Source organism: Lepus europaeus, chromosome 1, assembly GCF_033115175.1.
Source record: "Lepus europaeus isolate LE1 chromosome 1, mLepTim1.pri, whole genome shotgun sequence".
NCBI lineage: Eukaryota > Metazoa > Chordata > Mammalia > Lagomorpha > Leporidae > Lepus > Lepus europaeus.
This window is the reverse complement of record NC_084827.1, coordinates 150,070,086-150,077,255: the sequence shown is the minus strand read 5'-3', so window position 1 is coordinate 150,077,255 and position 7,170 is coordinate 150,070,086. Positions and strand designations below refer to the sequence as shown.

Sequence of the window (7,170 nt, the reverse complement as noted above, 5' to 3'; positions counted from 1 at the left end):
CTTGGTAGATTGTTTTTATTCATTCCTGTTATCCAATCAAAGACAAAGCACACATTCCCTCAAGGATCCTTATGGCTTTAACTGGAGATATTTCATCTCCTGAGTTCTTTTTTTTACAAGGTATAGGGGGAAATCTGCACAGATAATCCACATAGACAAAGGTCAGCAGTATCCAGTCCTTCTGTTCTGTTTACAGCAGGTTAGAACCTAAGCTTCCTTTATATTATGTTAGGTAAATGTTTTGTAATGGTCCATCAACTTCAATGTATCTCATTAAATTAAACCTCTCTCTTTGTTCACCAAATTTCCTACCAGAAGGAATTTTTGTGTTTTGTCAAGGTAGGTGAACAAAATATTTTCCTATATAGCCACTGCTCATCTAAAGCCACATGTAAATGTTTAATATACACATTTCTACCAGATGTCTTTTCCCCAAATCATCTGGATTTTATAAACTATTTGCTACTACATTTCGTACCAGTGTTCTTACAGTAAAATTTATTCATTCAGAAAAGTGTTTCAGCTTTAACCTCTATTAAATCTGAAGCCAATTTGTTTAATTCAATAAATACTTCCCTGCTCCAGAACCAAACAAGTAGGCATTTGAGTATATGGAAAAAGGTAACTCAGGAATGTGATCACTTGGGTCCTCACTATAGCTGAATCCCTGCAGGAAATATGCCCCTTGACCTACTCAGGAAACCAAACCACTGGCTTCTTAGATGGTTCGCTAAACTTTGCCCCACACTAAATATTTTTGACATGTTTCTCATAGACTTGAGTGGACATCAACATAATGTGTCCACAGTGCAGTTTGGTAGTTATTTGAGTAGCTATTCACAGATTTTAAGACCATGGAGATCTTTATTAACAGTCTTTATTGCAGTCAGAATTATGTATCTGCCCTGCAGCAGCATCCATAGTTTGGCAAATACAGTAGCTATTTCCTTCTCTCTGACAAGTGTAAAAGCCTCAGCCTGACATTGTTATCATGCTCTTCCAAACTGAGAAATCTGACGTCTCAATGGAAAGTTACTGCCAGCCAAGATTACTTGACCTTGCTTGTTTAATAAATGGCAATGTTTCCCTTAAACCTGAGTTTAAAAACCTGATGTCCACCTATTTTCCATCTTGATTTCTGGTGACTGTCCACCAAACTTCCTCAGACATCCTTTCAGTCCACCTCTGAGCCTTCACATCCTCCCATTACTGCTCAAAAAATATATGTACATATATGCATATGTATATGTGTGTGCAAGCTTAGAGATGTCATGGGTTCAGTTTCAGACCACTGCAGTAAAGCGAGTCATAGGAATTATTTGGTTTATTAGTGCATATGAAAGTTGTATTTATACTATAGTCTATTAAGTGTGTGATAGCATTATGTCTAAAAATTGCATATATTCCTTAATTACAAAATAGTTTATTGGAGAAGTGGGTGTTTCCTCTGTCAGTTAAGGTGCTGGTTGGGATGACTTTATCCCATCTGGGAGGGCCTGCCTTGGTTCAAGTCCTGACTCTGTTCCTGATTCCAGCTTCTTGATGTTGCAGACCCTGGGAGGCAGCAGGTGATGCTTCAAGTACTTGAATCTCTGCCATTCAATGTTGGAGACCAAGGCTGGTTCCTGGCTCCTGGCTTTGATTGGCCCAGTCCTGGCCATTTTGGGCATTTGGGGAGTGAACTACGGATGGGAGATTCATTCTCTCTCTCTCTCTCTCTCTCTCTCTCTGTCTCTGTCTCTCCCTCACCCCCCAACCCTCCCTCTCAAATCAATAAATACAAATGAAAACATATAGGAGCAGATGTTTAGCTTCAGTGGTTAAAATGCCTGCATTCCATATCTGAGTACCTAGGTTCAGATTCTAGTTCTGATTTCAATCTCCAGCTTCCTTCCAGTACAGATCCTGGGAGGCAGTGGTGATTGCTCAAGTACTTGGATCTCTGCAACTCTCCTAGGAGACTTGGATTGAGTTTCTGTCTCCCTACTTCACCCCCAGCACAGCACCATCCATTGAGGGCATTTGGAGAATAAATGCAGATGGGAACTCTAACTGTTGCTTTCTCTTTCTTACTCTCCCTTTCTTAGCCTCTCAAATAAGTTTTTAAGAAATATTTTATTGTTGGGGCCGGCACCGTGGCTCACTTGGCTAATCCTCCGCCTGTGGCACCGGCATCCCATATGGGCACCGGGTTCTAGTCCCAGTTGCTCCTCTTCCAGTCCAGCTCTCTGCTGTGGCCCGAGAGGGTAGTGGAGATGGCCCAAGTGCTTGGGCCCCTGCACCCACACGGGAGACCAGGAAGAGGCACCTGGCTCCTGGCTTCGGATTGGCACAGCGCCAGCTGTGGCAGCCATTTGGGGAGTGAACCAACGGAATGAAGACCTTTCTCTCTGTCACTCTCTGTCTATAACTCTGTCAAAATAAAAAAAAAGAATTCCTTTAAAAAATATTTTATTGTTAAAATTGCTAACAATTCTTTGAAGTATTGGACAAAGTGGTGCCAATAAACTTGTTCAATGGAGGATTGCCTTTTCAGTTTTTAAAATGCAATATCTGCAAAGCACAGTAAAGAAAAATAAAATAAAAATGAAGTATTCATGTCCTTGTATGGGTATAATTGGCAGAAATGCACAAGGTATTAAATTTCTTTGAAAGCTATGTTTTAAAAAAATTATTTTCATTTTGTTTGAGAGAGAGAGAGGGAGAGAAAAAGGTATCTAGAATCTTCCATTTGCTGGTTCATTCTACAAATGTCTGCAATAGCCAGGACTGGACCAGGCCAAAAGTAGGAGCCTGGACCTCCATGCAGGTCTCTTGCTGGGTGATGGGAACCCAAATACTGAGTCATGATGAATGGCCTCATGGGGTGCATATCAGCAGGAAGCTGTATCAGAAGCTGAGTAAATAGAACAAGCACATGGATGTGGGATATGAGCATCCCAAATGGCAGCTTAACTGCTGTGCCAAATGTCTGCCCACAAAAATGTGTTTTTACTTTGAGATTGTAGATATTGCTTTGAGATTACATTGTCACACACTTCATTTGCACACCTACGTGTACACAATTTTATTTTTTCCAACAATTTTATTTATTCATATAAGACAATGTTAATAAAATTCAACTGCTGACAGCATCCTGGAAAGTGTCATAAATGAGTGATTTGGAACAGGTAGTGACTATGGCAGTTAACAAGGTATATATGTAACTTGCTTAAAGAGGAATTAAAGTGCTGGCATAGGAAATGCAAACTCATTATTAACATGTAATATAAATTATCAAGAGAAGTTAAAATTGGAATCCTTATAAAGTCTCCCAATGATGAGATACTAGTATCCACATCAAATATTTTAGAACGCTTTTTCAGCCGAATCCAACACATAGACTAATAGTTTGTATCCTTTATAAAGCATAGTTGCTGGAAAGTGGGATGAACCAGACCAGGCTGAGCGACTCCACAATGACAGTACACGCTGTGAAAGACGAGGTTCAAGCTTACTATTTTATTCTCTTTAGTGTTTTCTACTTAATGCCATTGGTTGAACTCTTTACTTAACACAGAATTAGTTTCAGGTTTTTATATAATTACTGATAGAATTAAAAAGGAGAGAACAATCCAACATGGGAAGCAGGACATACAGCAGACTCATAGAATGACAAATGTCCTAAACAGCACTCTGGTCTCAGAATCAGCCCTCAAGGCATTCAGATATGGGTAAAAAAGCCCATGAGAGCATTTCAGGCATGGAAAGCCAAGACACTCTGTCAAAAAAAAAAAAAAAAGACCTAAATGAAAGAGCTCTGTGAGTGAGATCCAGGTGGAAAGAAGGGGCCATCAAAGAAGGAGGTACCTTTCTCTGAAGGTAGGAGAGAACTTCTACTTTGATTATGGCCTTGTCTAAATAATGATGGAGTTTGTGAACTCAAGAGGCTTCCATAGCCTTGGCAGCTCATGACAAGAGCCTCAGGTGATCACTGACATCATAAATAAGAGTGTCAATTGTTAAATCAACAACAGGAGTCACTGTGCACTTACTCCCCATGTAGGACCTCTGTCCTTAATGTGTTGTACTATGAGCACTAATGGTAAAACTAGACTTCAAACAGTACTTAATACTTTGTGTGTCTGTGTGGGTGCAAACTGTTAAAATCTTTACTTAGTATAGAGTTGATCTTCTGTACATAAAGATAATTAAAAATGAATCTTAATGAAGAATGGGATGGGATAGGAGAGAGAGAAGGAGACGGGATGGTTTGGGGGTGGGAGGGCAGGCATGGGGGGAAGAACCACTATAATCCAAAAGTTGTACTTACGAAATTTATATTTATTAAATAAAAGCTTTCTATTAAAAAAAAAAGAGGATATTCAGCAGCAGCAAATAGAATAAAGCAGTATAGACTGAGCTCATTTTGTGTAGATCAGGGTTTCTTAACCACAGCATTACTGATGGTTTTGGCCAGAGAATTCTTTGTTGTAGATTATACTTTAGAAGCACCCCTGGCCTGTAACCACTAGATGACATAACACATACCCTCCCATTAATGTCTCCAACCATTGCCAAATAGCTCCTGAGGGGCAAAACTGCACTTGTTCAAGGACCACTAGTATAGATTCCTGGTAGATGAATAGCAAACTAGCAGAATCATAGAAATGTGGTAACCTCTATCTGGCATCTGCAGAGGACTGGAAAGATCCAAAGGCATGGCAATCCAAAACTGGAAGCCAGGACCAAGGACTAGAAATAAGGCAATAACCCAGTTACTCAAATTAAAGGATGAAGGGGAAGTGGGTCAGGATGTCTGCCAAGTTATCCTTCGATCTAGGAACATGGTTGAGTTCAAGAGACAACTTAAAGGCAGGAGTTGAAAGATTGAAGATGTGAGGATTCAAACATGTTCTAAATAGAAGTGGCAGGAAGCAGGACAGGGTGCATTTATTTATTGGGGGCCTCTCGCCATTTCTTCTGAAGGACAGGAGCATCGCCACAACTTCAGAGAAAAGCTCTGAGTGCACATGGATGCTGCTAAATTATTTTGCTTTTCTTCCCAGGGTTCTTCTTGGTGACACTAGTAGAAACCTAGAGAATTCAGAATCTTACTTATCCATGGAATTTTTTTTCTTCTGGGGATGGGGAAAAGAGTTGTCCCAATTCCCCTTCTTCTTCCTCTTCTTCCTCCTCCTCCTTCCTCTTTTTTCTCCTCGTTCTCCTCCAATTTGAAGGTGACTGTTTATTAACTAACTACATTACAGAACAACTGTGGTGGATCCCTAAGTCCATCTTTCTCATGAGCCTGTTGATTCAGTCTTCCCTGTTGCCAGAATCTCCACCTTCTACAAAATAAGTGGTCTTTTTCTTCATGCGACCCCTTGGAGAAGGGCCACTGGAAGTTATTTGCTTCTTTGAAGCATTTTCCAACAGTCTGGATCTCATAAATCAGATTCTCCATGCACATGATGCCATGTTGAACAAGAGATTGAGCGAGCAGAGTGTTGTCCATCAAGGCAGTTTGCTTTGTACTAGTCTTGCTGTAACCATGCTTTCAAATTAGTTCATTTACTGACTTCAGGTTTAGGTACCCCATGCTGTATATAGTTCTCCAGTCCTCAGCATGCTAACTGAAGCCTTGTTGAGCTTCACAAATGTCCATCGAAGTTCTAGCAAAGACAAAGAAGCTGCAACTCCTTTTGGACCTTTGGGCTTATAATATTGATACTTCTGATCTTAGTGATAAATAAATACCAGCTGGGGCTTTGCAGGTGCACAGATATTGCTAGCTATTCTTGCCATCCTAACCATTTGAATCTTAGTTCCGTACCTCTACCTATATTCCTTGTGATAGTGCTTAGCTTTCTCATAGATCAGCTTCCTCCTTACCTGTTAAAAAATATTTAGGGCAAATGTTTTTCTCAGGCACTTGCTCTTCAGCTCTGGAAACTCTTATGCTTTTTCCAAAGGATTTCTGGCACAACAGGAGCCATATTTTTCTTTTCTTCAGCTCTTTCAATGGTTCCAGTTGGAAAAGATGGTGTCCCAATTCTTATAGCAGTCTTATCAGTTGAGAGGAGTTTGAAGTAATGCTCTCTGGAGAACTCTTGGGAGTTTAAAGCTTGTGACTGCTGGGGAATCTGCATTGTGGCGTAGCAGGTTGAGCTGCCACCTGCAAGGCCAGGCATCCCTTGTTGGTGCCTGTTGGAGTCCTGGCTGCTCCACTTCCAGTCCAGCTCCTTGCTGATCATTTGAGAAACTGTTGTGGCCATTTGGTTAATGAATCAGTAGATGGATGGAAGAGCTCTCTTTTATAGAGAGAGGCAGAGAGAGGCAGAGAGAGAGAGAGAGAGAGAGAGATCTTCCATCCATTGGTTCACTCCCCAAATGGCTGCAATGGCCAGAGCTGAGCTGATCTGAAGCCAAGAGCTTCTTTGGGGTCTCCTACGTGGGTGCAGAGACCCAAGGACTTGGGCCATCCTCCACTGCTTTCCCAGGTGCATTAGTAGGGAGCTGGATCAGAAGTGAAGCAGCCAGGACTTGAACCGGTGCTCATATGGGATACTGGTGCTACAGGCTGGGGCTTTAACCCACTGTACCACAGAACCAGCCCCAATAAGTAAATCTTAAAAGTGGGGGTGGTGTTATGGTGTAGTGAGTTAGCCTGCCACCTTCAGTGCTGACTGAACCGATGAGCACTGGTTCTAGTCCCGGGTGCTGCACTTTCAGTCCAGCTCCCTGCTGGTGTGCCTGGGAGACAGTGGATGACAGCTCAGGTCCTTAGACCCCGGTGCTTATGTGGGAGACCCCAAGGAGGCTCCTGACTCATGACTTTTTAGCCAGGCCCAGCCCTGGCTGTTGTGGCCATTTGGGGAGTGAACCAGCAGATGGAAGATCTCCTTCTCTCTGTGATTCTGTGTTTCAAATGAAATAGAGTAAATCTTAAAAAATAAATAAATAAATAAATAAATAAGCTTGTTATTGCCTCCACAGGAGGAAAGGAGCAAGTCTTTCTTTCTTCTATAAGGAAAAAGTCCAATTTAAAAGAATTTCCATTTTAACATAAAGCTTCCTCCTATCCCATGTGACTCAAATTAGCAGCTGAGTTAAATGTGGTCCATGGATGGCTTTTGATTTGTTTTTGTTTTCTTAATATTTATTTACTTATTTATTTGAAAGGATGAG

The 7,170-nt window shown here is 41.3% G+C and overlaps 1 pseudogene; it reads right to left on the bottom strand.

Annotated features, from left to right (window-relative positions):
- Window positions 1-5,238: 5,238 nt before the first annotated feature.
- Window positions 5,239-6,131, bottom strand: LOC133763347 (large ribosomal subunit protein uL30-like; annotated as a pseudogene).
- Window positions 6,132-7,170: the final 1,039 nt, after the last annotated feature.